Consider the following 12,263-nt stretch of genomic DNA (forward strand, 5'->3'; position numbering starts at 1 on the left):
TATTGCTGTGTTTGGGGTGGCCTTTCTGTATTCTGGCAGTTTGTGGTTCCTCTTTATTGTGGAGGTTCCTCCCTGTGGGTGGGGTTGGATGGGTGGCTTGTCAAGGTTTCTGATTAGTGAAGCTTGTGTCTGGTGGATGGAGCTGGGATTCTTCTCTCTGGAGTACAATGAAGTGTTCAGTAATGAGTTTTGAGATGTCAGTGGGTTTGCTGTGATTTTGGGCAGCCTGTATATTGAAGCTCAGGGCTGTGTTCCTGTGTTGCTGTAGAATTTGCATGGTATGTATTGCTCTGGAACTTGTTGGCCCTTGGGTGGTACTAGTTTCACTGTAGGCATGGAGGCGTTTGATGAGCTCCTATTGATTAATGTTCCCTGGATTCAGGAGTTCTCTGGTGTTCTCAGGATTTGGACTTAAGCCTCCTTCCTCTGGTTTTCAGTCTTATTCTTACAGTAGCCTCAAGACTTCTCCATCTATAGAGCACTGATGATAAAACATCTAGGTTAATGATGAAAAGTTTCTCCACAGTGAGGGACGCCCAGAGAGGTACACAAAGTTACATGAAGAAGAGGAGAAGGAAGAGGGAGATAGATGTTACCAGGAGGAGAAGAGGGGGAATCAAAAGGGGAGAGAGCAAGCTAGCAAGTAATCACTTCCCTATGTGCTCTCCACAGTCTGGATCACTCAGAGATGTTCATGAGTTCCACAGAGAAGAGAAGAGGGATTAAGGAGTCAGAGGTAGCCAGGAGTATAAAAGGGGAAATCAAAAGGATAGAGACAGATCCAACCAGGAATCAGTTCCCTAAGTGTTCTCCACAGCCCGGTACACACAAAGAGGTTAACAGATTTGGGTAGAAAAGAAAAGGGGGGGGGGGAGATAGAGGAGACCTGGTGGAGAAAAAGGAGAGTCAAAAGGGGGAAAGAGGAATCAAGCCAGTGATCTTGCTCCAAGTAAAATTGGGTACTGAAGATTGGGTTCTTAAAGGTACAAAGTTGATAACAAATACCAAAAAGCAAAGATTAAAAATCCAGAGTAGAGGTTAGATTCTCAAAAATACAATATTAAAAAAGTCACAAAAATTATAAAATATATATATATATATGAAGTTTGCTTTTAAAAATAGGGTCTTTTTCTTTTGCAAGGTAATAGTGATAGTGATAGTGAAGTCACTCAGTCATGTCCGACTCTTTGTGACCCCATGGACTGTAGCCTAACAGTCTGTAGCCTACCAGGCTCCTCCATCCATGGGATTCTCAAGGTAATAGTAGGTTATAAAAATAAAAATTAAAGGAGTAATAGAGGACTTAAATTTTTTAAAAAAGTTTTTAAATTTAAAAAATAAAAGTAAAAAGATATCTAGGACTTTCTCTGGAGCTGTTGCAGACAGTGTGGGGTCAGTTCATTTTCAGATAGTTCCTTGATCCGTCTTATAGTTCTCAAGGTTTATAGACCCTTTCCTATGTAGACGGTGCTAACTACAGGGTTTTAATCTATTGCACCTGTCACTTCCAAAGAGGTTCCCTCTGTTTACTTTAGCTTCTTCTGTTTGCTGGTCTCTTCAGTGTCTAATTTCACCCTGACACAAGGGGGCGATGGTGGTCACATTTTTTAGGCTCATTTGTTCAGTCATGCTGTGGGGAGGGAGGAACACTGCAAACAAATATCACTGGCATGTGTGGGGAATGCTCACAGTGTTTCAGCCATACTGGGTTTGCCCCCACTCACGGTGTGTGTGCTTTCCCAGTTTACACTACTCAGGCTCTAGGTTGCTCTGCCATGAACTGTCTGATGTGAGCACTGGGTTGCCTGCATTCCCCAGGTCTAAGCCACTCAGGTTCAGGTTCATGGGTACTCCACAAAGGCGCAGACTTAGTTGGGTCTGCGTTTTGTGCCTGTCCCAGGTCTGAGCAGCTCAGGTGACCAGGTGCTTGGCAAACACAGTTGCCCCCAGTTGAAGGCTGTGTCTTATCACCTCCCCCATCCCAGCCACTCTGTTTTCTGGGTAAACAACCAGCATGCCTTCTCAGGTGTGCTGTGTGTCTCTTCTGGGGAGCTGATCTCTGGCTGCGACCCTCCCGGTGGATGTTGACTGTCCAGAATCCCAAGAAGTCTTGGTTAGCAATGAAGTCTGCTTGCAGTTTGGTGTAGGATGCCTCTCTGGGGCCGCAAATGCCCTCGTCCGGCTCTGGCTGCCCTCGCCTACCTGTCTCCAGTGGGGAATGGGCTGGTCCACAGCCGGCTAGCTCTGCTCAGTCCTTTGTTCTGTGAGTGGGCCTGGGAGTGTCTTCAGTTCAGTTCAGTTCAGTTGCACAGTCGTGTCCGACTCTCTGCGACCCCACGAATCACAGCACGCCAGGCCTCCCTGTCCATCACCAACTCCCGGAGTGCACTCAAACTCATGTCCACAGAGTCGGTGATGCCATCCAGCCATCTCATTCTCTGTCGTCCCCTTCTCCTCCCGCCCCCAACCTTTCCCAGCATCAGAGTCTTTTCCAGTCAGTCAACTCATTGCATGAGGTGGCCAAAGTATTGCAGTTTCAACTTTAGCATCAGTCCTTCCAATGAACACCCAGGATTGATCTCCTTTAGAATGGACTGGTTGGATCTCCTTGCAGTCCAAGGGACTCTCAAGAGTCTTCTCCAACACCACACTTCAAAAGCATCAATTCTTGGCGCTCAGCTTTCTTCACAGTCCAACTCTCACATCCATACACGACTACGGGAAAAACCATAGCCTTGACTAGATGGACTTTGTTTGGCAAAGTAGTGTCTCTTCTTTTTAATATGCTATCTAGGCTGGTCATAACTTTCCTTCCAAGGAGTAAGCGTCTTTTAATTTCATGGTTGCAATCAGCATCTGCTGTGATTTTGGAGCCCAAAAAAACAAAGTCTGACACTGTTTCCACTGTTTTTCCATCTATTTCCCATGAAGTGATGGGACCAGATGCCATGATCTTTGTCTTCTGAATGTTGAGCTTCAAGCCAACCTTTTCACTCTCCTCTTTCACTTTCATCAAGAGGCCTTTGAGTTCCTCTTCACTTTCTGCCATATGGGTGGTGTCATCTGCATATCTGAGGTTATTGATATTTCTCCCAGCAATCTTGATTCCAGCTTGTGCTTCGTCCAGCCCAGCGTTCCTCATGATGTACTCTGCATATAAGTTAAATAAGCAGGATGACAATATACAGCCTTGACATCCTCCTTTTCGTATTTGGATCAAGTCTGTTTTTCCATCTACAGTTCTGACTGTTGCTTCTTGACCTGCATACAGGTTTCTCAAGAGGCAGGTCAGGTGGTCTGGTATTCCCATCTCTTTCAGAATTTTCCACAGTTTATTGTGATCCACACAGTCAAAGGCTTTGGCATAGTCAATGAAGCAGAAATAGATGTTTTTCTGGAAATCTCTTGCTTTCTCCATGATCCAGCGGATGTTGGCAATTTGATCTCTGGTGCCTCTGCCTTTCCTAAAACCTGCTTGAACATCTGGGAGTTCATGGTTCACATATTGCTGAAGCCTGGCTTGGAGAATTTTGAGAATGACTTTACTAGCGTGTGAGATGAGTGCAGTTGTGCGGTAGTTTGAGCATTCTTTGGCATTGCCTTTCTTTGGGATTGGAATGAAGACTGACCTCTTCCAGTCCTGTGGCCACTGCTGAGTTTTCCAAATGTGCTGGCATATTGAGTGCAGCACTTTCACAGCATCATCTTTCAAGATTTGAAATAGCTCAACTGGAATTCCATCACCTCCACTAGCTTTGTTCGTAGTGATGCTTTCTAAGGCCCACTTGACTTCACATTCCAAGATGTCTGGCTCTAGGTCAGTGATCACGTTATTGTGACTATCTTGGTCGTGAAGATTTTTTTGTACAGTTCTTCTGTGTATTCTTGCCACCTCTTCTTAATATCTTCTACTTCTGTTAGGTCGATACCATTTCTGTCCTTTATCGAGCCCATCTTTGCATGAAATGTTCCCTTGGTATCTCTAATTTTCTTGAAGAGATCTCGTGTTATTCCTATTCTGTTGTTTTCCTCTATTTCTTTGCTTTGATCACTGAGGCAGGCTTTCTTATCTCTCCTTGGTATTCTTTGGAACTCTGCATTCAGATGATTATATCTTTCCTTTTTTCCTTTGCTTTTCACTTCTCTTCTTTTCACAGCTATTTGTAAGGCCTCCTCAGACAGCCATTTTGCTTTTTTGCATTTCTTTTCCATGGGGATGTTCTTGGTCCCTGTCTCCTGTACAATGTCACGAACCTCCGTCCAGAGTTCATCAGGCACTCTATCTATCAGATCTAGTCCCTTAAATCTATTTCTTACTTCCACTGTATAATCGGAAAGGATTTAATTTAGGTCATATCTGAATGGTCTAGTGATTTTCCCTACTTTCTTCAATTTAAGTCTGAATTTGGCAATAAGGAGTTCATGATCTGAGCCACAGTCAGCTCCTGGTCTTGTTTTTGCTAACTGTATACAGCTTCTCCATCTTTGGCTGCAAAGAATATAATCAATCTGATTTCGGTGTTGACCATCTGGTAATGTCCATGTGTAGAGTCTTCTCTTGTGTTGGTGGAAGAGGGTGTTTGCTATGACCAGTGCGTTCTCTTGACTAAACTCTATTAGCCTTTGCCCTGCTTCATTCCGTGCTCCAAGGCCAAATTTGCCTATTACTCCAGGTGTTTCTTGACTTCCTACTTTTGCATTCCAGTCCCCTATAATGAAAAGGACATCTTTTTTGGGTGTTAGTTCTAAAAGGCCTTGTACGTCTCCATAGAACCGTTCAACTTTGGCTTCTTCAGCGTTACTGGTTGGGGCATAGGCCTGGATTACTGTAATATTGAATGGTTTGCCTTGGAAACGAAGAGAAATCATTCTGTCGTTTTTAAGATTGCATCCAAGTACTGCATTTCGGACTCTTTTGTTGACCATGATGGCTACTCCATTTCTTCTAAGGGATTCCTGCCCACAGTAGTAGATATAATGGTCATCTGAGTTAAGTTCACCCATGCCAGTCCATTTTAGTTCACTGATTTCTGGAATGTCTATGTTCACTCTTGCCATCTGGATGTGACTGGCGATAAAAGCAAGGTCCGGTGCTGTAAAGAGCAGTATTGCATAGGAACCTGGAATGTTAGGTCCATGAATCAAGGCAAATTGGAAGTTGTCAAACAGGGGAATGTCTTAGGTTAGAGTTTTTCCAGGATAGCTATCCCATAGTCTGGGTTGCTATCTCAAACTAGTTCCCTCAGATTGCCCTCAGGGCATTCAGGCCCGGTCCTTACCCTAGGCAATGCAGCCCGTGACTCCCTGTCCAGCCCTAGCTTGCTAGTTGGGGACGCGAGCTCTGGGCTGCTGCTCTGCTAGGAGTTGCTGTTAGGCACGCAGTCTGTAGATTTTAATTATTTATTTGTTTTTCCATTGTTATTTTGCCCTCTGAGATTCCAAGGCTCATCACAGACCTGCCGGAGAGAATGTTTCCTGGTGTTTGGAGACTTCTCTCTTTTTTAAGACTCCCTTCCCAGGACGGATCTCCATCCCTACCTCTTTTGTCTCTCATTTTATCTTTTATATTTTGTCTTATCTCCTTTTGAAGACAATGGGCTGCTTTTCTGGGTGCTTGATGTCTTCTGTCAGCACTCAGAAGTTGTTTTGTGGAATTTGCTCAGTGTTCAAATGCTCTTTCGATGAATTTGTTGGGGAGAAAGTGTTCTCCCCATCCTATCCCTCTGCTCTCTTAGGACCCCCCTCTGACGGCTAATTTAAATGCTATACTGCAGAAAGAAAGGACAATAAGAGGAATTAAATATATAATAGAATAGTTGAACCAATATACAATATGTTTGCTGTTTCTTTAAAACTGTTCCTAGTTTCTTAATTCTTGTTACCAATGCAGGGAAGACTGAATATTTTGATCATTGTATTATTAAGAATATTCTGTTCTTGTCTCCTAGGTTCTCAATCTCACTTCTTCATCTTGCATGTGATGTCTTAATCATTTCCATGGCAACCGATGTGACATCAGACACAGACTCGAAAGTCAGAAAGAACACATTAACCACAGCAATCAGATCCCCACAGCACTGCAGGCTATGGTTGGAGAACTGAGGATCAAGTTCAACCAGTAAGTATTCCAACCTGGCTAAATATTCTCTAGAGCATCACTTCTCAAACTTCAGTGGACACTCAAATCACCAGAGAATCTTGTTAAAATGGAATACTCATCCAGTAGGTCTGGGATGGAACCTTAGAGTCCATGTTTCCAACTACCTCTCTGGTGATGCCAAAGCTGCTGGTTCCCTGAGAGCTTTTGGAGTAGCAAGGGCCAAGAACCATCATTATGCTAAAGTAGTGTAAGCACATTTGTAGTCCCAGAAGAAGTGCTGTTTTGGACAGCAGTCCTGATGAACATGCCACCTCAGATATTATCTATTTTTGTGAACTTGGATAAACGTTTTTACTTCTCTGGGTCTGTTTTTCTCCTCTGTGAAATTATGAATGTGGCCTGGGTGTTTGGACTGTCAAAGTGTTTGATTCGCTGATAAAGAAAAAACATTAGAACCAAAGTCTTAGTCTGAGGGCAAAATGCCCCTATATTACAAAGAAGGGGAGTGGGGAAAGCAATCTACTATAACTTTTGTATCTGTCTTCTTAATTCCAAAACTTCTGAGTCCCAAGGTAATTTATTTCTTCTGAATGTGCAGAATATTGGCAGTGTTCATGGAAAAAGAGGCAACATTGAATGGTGGACAACAGTTTTAAGCATTTCTCAGCTTTTAGCATACCTTTGTCACCTCATAGCTAACAGATTTGGCTATTTGGTGATGACACTGTCCCTCTGATCAAAGAGCAAAACCAATGTCTGCCCATTGATATCCATTACTCATACTCAATTCTGCCTAGTACCACTTGATTGCAGAAGATAGAACAGAGAATTATGCAGGATCACCACCTACTTGGATACAGTCTCAAAAATGACAGAATGATCTCTGTTCATTTCCAAGACAAACCATGCAAAACATGGTAATCCAAGTCCATGCCCCAACCAGTAATGCTGAAGAAGCTGAAGTTGAATGGCTCTATGAAGACCTACAATCCTTCTAGACCTAATTCTCAAAAAAGATGTCCTTTTCATTATAGGGGACTGGAATACAAAAGTAGGAAGTCAAGAAACACCTGGAGTAACAGGCAAATTTAGCCTTGGATTACGGAATGAAGCAGACAAAGGCTAATAGAGTTATGCAAAGAGAATGTACTGCTCATAGCAAGCATCCTCTTCCAAAAACACAGGAGAAGACTCTACACATGGACATCACCAGATGGTCAACACCGAAATCAGATTGATTATATTCTTTGCAGCCAAAGATGGAGAAGCTCTATACATTCAGCAAAAAGAAGACCGGGAACTGACTGTGGCTTAGATCATGAACTCCTTATTGCCAAATTGAGACTTAAATTGAAGAAAGTAGGGAAAATCACTAGACCATTCAGATATGATCTAAATTAAATCCTTTCTGATTATACAGTGGAAGTGAGAAATAGATTTAAGGGACTGAATATGATAGACAGAGTGCTTGGTGAACTATGGACAGAGGTTCATGACATCGTACAGGAGACAGGGATCAAGACCATCCCCAAGAAAAAGAAATGCAAAGAAACAAAATGGCTATCTGAAGAGGCCTTACAAATAGCTGTAAAAAGAAGAGAAGCAAAAAGCAAAGGAGACAAAGAAAGATATAATCATCTGAATGCAGAGTTTCAAAGAATAGCAAGGAGAGATAAGAAAGCCTTCCTCAGTGATCAGTGCAAAGAAATAGAGGAAAATAATAGAATGGGAAAGACTAGAGATATCTTCAAGAAAATTAGAGATACCAAGGGAACATTTCATGCAAAGATGGGCTCAATAAAGGACAGAAATGGTATGAACCTAACAGGAGCAGAAGATATTAAGAAGAGGTGGCAAGAATACACAGAAGAACTTACAAAAAAGATCTTCACAACCCAGATAATCATGATGGTGTGATCACTCACCTAGAGCCAGACATCCTGGAATGTGAAGTCAAGTGGGCCTCAGGAAGCATCACTACGAACAAAGCTAGTGGAGGTGATGGAATTCCAGTTGAGCTATTTCAAATCCTAAAAGATGATGCTATGAAAGTTCTGCACACAATATGCCAGCAAATTTGGAAAACTCGTCAGTGGCCACACGACTGGGAAAGGTCAGTTTTCATTCCAATCCCAAAGAAAGGTAATGCCAAAGAATGCTCAAACTACTGTACCATTGCACTCATCTCACATGCTAGAAAAGCAATGCTCAAACTGCTCCAAGCTAGGCTTCAACAATATGTGAACCGGGAACTTTCAGATGTTCAAGCTGGTTTTAGAAAAGGCAGAGGAATCAGAGATCAAATTGTCAACATCTGCTGGATCATGGAAAAAGCAAGAGAGTTCCAGAAAAACACCTCTTTCTGCTTCATTGACTATGCCAAAGCCTTTGACTGTGTGGATCACAATAAACTGTGGAACATTCTGAAAGAGATGGGAAAACCAGACCATCTGACCTGCCTCTTGAGTAATCTGTATTCAGTTCAGGAAGCAACAGTTAGAACTGGACATGGAACAACAGACTGGTTCCAAATAGGAAAAGGAGTACGTCAAGGTTGTATATTGTCACCCTGCTTATTTAACTTGTATGCAGAGTACATCACGAGAAACGCCGGGCTGGAAGAAGCACAAGCTGGAATCAAGATATCCAGTAGAAATATCAATAACCTTAGCTATGCAGATGACACCATCCTTATGGAAAAAAGTGGAGAACTAAAGAGCTTCATGATCAAAGTGAAAGAGAAGAGTAAAAAGTTGTCTTAAAGCTCAACATTCAGGAAACTAAGATCATGGCATCCGGTCCCATCACTTCATTGAAGATAGATGGAGAAAGAGTGGAAATAGGGCAGACTTTTTCAGGGGGCTCCAAAATCACTGCAGATGGTGACTGCAGCCATGAAATTAAAAGACACTTACTTCTTTGAAGAAAAGTTATGACCAACCTAAACAGAATATTAAAAACAGAGACATTACTTTGCCAACAAAGGTCTGTCTAGTCAAGGCTATAGTTTTTCCAGTAGTCATGTATCGATGTGACAGTTGGACTATAAATAAAGCTGAGAACCAAAGAAGTGATGCTTTTCAGTTGTGGTGTTAGAGAAGATTCTTGAGAGTCCGTTGGACTGCAGGGAGATCCAAACAGTCCATGCTAAAGGAGATCAGTCCTGGGTGTTCATTGGAAGGACTGATTTTGAAGCTGAAACTCCAATCCTTTGGCCACCTGATGGGGAGAGCTGACTCATTTGAAAAGACCCTGATGCTGGGAAAGACTGAGTGCAGGAGAAGAAGGGGACGGCAGAGGATGAGATGGTTGGATGGCATCACTGACTCAGTGGGCATGAGTTTGTGATGGACAGGAGTTGGTGATGGACAGGAAGGTCTAGCATGCTGCTACTGATGCTAAGCTCTACCCCTAAACTCCGGGAGTTGGTGATGGACAGGAAGGTCTAGCATGCTGCAGGCCATTGTTTCACAAAGAGTTGGACACAACTGAGCTAATGAACTGAACTGAACCACCTATGAGAGTGCTCTGTTGAAGCAATGTAAATTTCTTCTTGAATTCCAGCAATCATTTGGTGTGCCCACCAAACAGGAAATGAACTTTCTGGTGAATACTAAGGTTGAAAAAGAGGACAACTTCTCTTAGATGGATTCAACTACTTTCCAGCTCCTTGCTCAGAATCTGAGATGGTGAATCCAATCTGAATGATCATTTTCAAGAAGAACGAGCAGACTCCACTGAGGATGAAGTTAGTGGCCCAGATCTGATGGACAGTTTCCCAGACCTTATCACTAAGTGTATTCTGCTGGACAAGAAATCTAGTGACTGGCCAGAGCCTCTATAGTCAGAGATCCAGATCTCAGGGTTGGCTCTTCAGATCTACCACCAAGCCTTATCCAACCTCAGAGGTCCAGCATGCAGGGAAGGCCCTATACAACTGCTGGGAACTCAGCCACCTCTAACTCCAGCCAAAATAGCCGGCCAGTAAAAAATTCAGCCATGCCTCTACTGCAGCCACACTAGTCACTTCACAATAGATTGCCTTCCCATAAGTCCTCAAAACCCAGCAAGGATGAATAATCCAACTCATCAGTAAGAGGAACCCAGACAAATCACATTGCAAACATACCTCTCTCATCTCCAGACTTACTGATATATATCATGCATTAATGTTTAAAATACAAATGGGGAATTGTGATACCACTTTACAGACAGTTATAAATTCATGCTTCTGATAATTTCAACAACCATATTTTGTTCATTTGGTGACCCATCACCAAACTTGATCCAGCAATAATGAAAACAACTTCCAGGCACTTTCTGCAGCTGGGACTAATTTTCCAAGAGTACTGAAAGCCCACAGTCAAAACTCTGCCCAGTCTGACCAAATGAAAACCACCTTGGCAATGCTTGGAAAACTCCATCCTCAACAATGGGTAACACATACCTAGGTCAAGAGTCGTAGCCCAAGTCTTGGTGCCTACACCCTCACCCTCATTGGTCTGTTTGTTAGTTCCCTGTTTTTTTAGGACTCTTGACTGAAGTCCCAGTTGCATTTCCATAACCTACCAACATTTTCTACTAGAAGCTGATTCATGTTCCAAGTGTTGACTAAAGTTTTTCTTAAAATAAAACAACTTTCAGGGAATCACAGCACTGCCACCATTTCACGATTATTTATTTTATTACTATTTAAATGCTTCTACTTGCCCAACCACCTGGATCTTTTCCTATTGACAAACTAGATGGTATGGACATCCAAGCTCTCTGCTTGGAACTTTGTGTCCACTTCTGTGAGAATTAGCCCTTCAGGGAGGTACATGTTTTTAGCCAAGCCTAGCCTCCTCCCTTTTCCTCCAAACCTACTTCAGGTTCCAGTATGTCTTATGGCCAAGTCAAAATGCTCTGGAAAAATGATCTCTGATAACTATTTAGTAAGATTTGGGGGGATCATAATGACTATGTCTGAAACATGTCCTTGCTGCCTTAAATAGGGTCCTGGCTGACTAAACCTCCACTGAAGACTGAGAATTAGGACCTTCAGTACCTTCAGACTCTACAGTCCTCAGCATGGTCACCATCTAGGACCTCTGCTATTGATGCTAAGCTCTACCCCTATAGATCACCTCTGGTGACACTTACGTAGCTGAGGATATTAAAGAACAATTAATGGCATACAATTTTCTGAACCATCTCATGTTTAAAATCATGGGGTATATACATCAACATCATATGTACAGAAAATCATGAAATGGGGGTATGCTTGCTTCTGCTGTGCTTTTGGCATACCTTCGCTCTGTGTAGAGATGCCTAATGTTTCTGAACAAAAGTAAGGCTATGCTGAAAAGGAAAAAATTCCCTAAAATGTTAAGACTATGCAGGGATAGTTGGTGTTTCCGGGTAACGATCTGTCTTAGTTCCCTGCTTTTTGATGCTGAAGTATGTCCCCATAACGGATTCCCTGAAGTAAAATCAGTAAATCAGTATTTCCTAGCAGACACGAAGGCTGCTCAGAACCTGAAGCACCACTGTAGTTTGCCCTAGAAAATTATGCTTTGACAATACCTAAGCTGATTGCAGCCATGAAATTAAAAGACGCTTACTCCTTGGAAGGAAAGTTATGACCAACTTAGATAGCATATTAAAAAGCAGAGACATTACTTTGGCAACAAAGGTCCATCTAGTCAAGGCTATGGTTTTTCCCATGGTCATGTATGGATGTGAGATTTGGACTGTGAAGAAAGCTGATCGCTGAAGAATTGATGCTTTTGAACTGTGGTGTTGGAGAAGACTCTTGAGAGTCCCTTGGACTGCAAGGAGATCCAACACATCCATTCTGAAGGAGATCAATCCTGGGTGTTCATTGGAAAGACTGATGCTAAAGCTGAAACTGCAATACTTTGGCCACCTCATGCGACGAGTTCACTCACTGGAAAAGACTCTGATGCTGGGAAGGATTGGGGGTGGGAAGAGAAGGGGATGACAGAGAATGAGATGGCTGGATGGCATCACCGACTCTGTGGACATGAGTTTGAGTGTACTCCGGGAGTTGGTGATGGACAGGGAGGCCTGGCGTGCTGTGCTTCATGGGGTCGCAAAGAGTTGGACATGACTGAGTGACTGAACTGAACTGAAGCCCAGCTAGGACCTTATTAGTCTTACC

Source organism: Moschus berezovskii, chromosome X, assembly GCF_049115385.1.
Source record: "Moschus berezovskii isolate FMDL1 chromosome X, NW_MosBer_1.0, whole genome shotgun sequence".
Lineage (NCBI taxonomy): Eukaryota > Metazoa > Chordata > Mammalia > Artiodactyla > Moschidae > Moschus > Moschus berezovskii.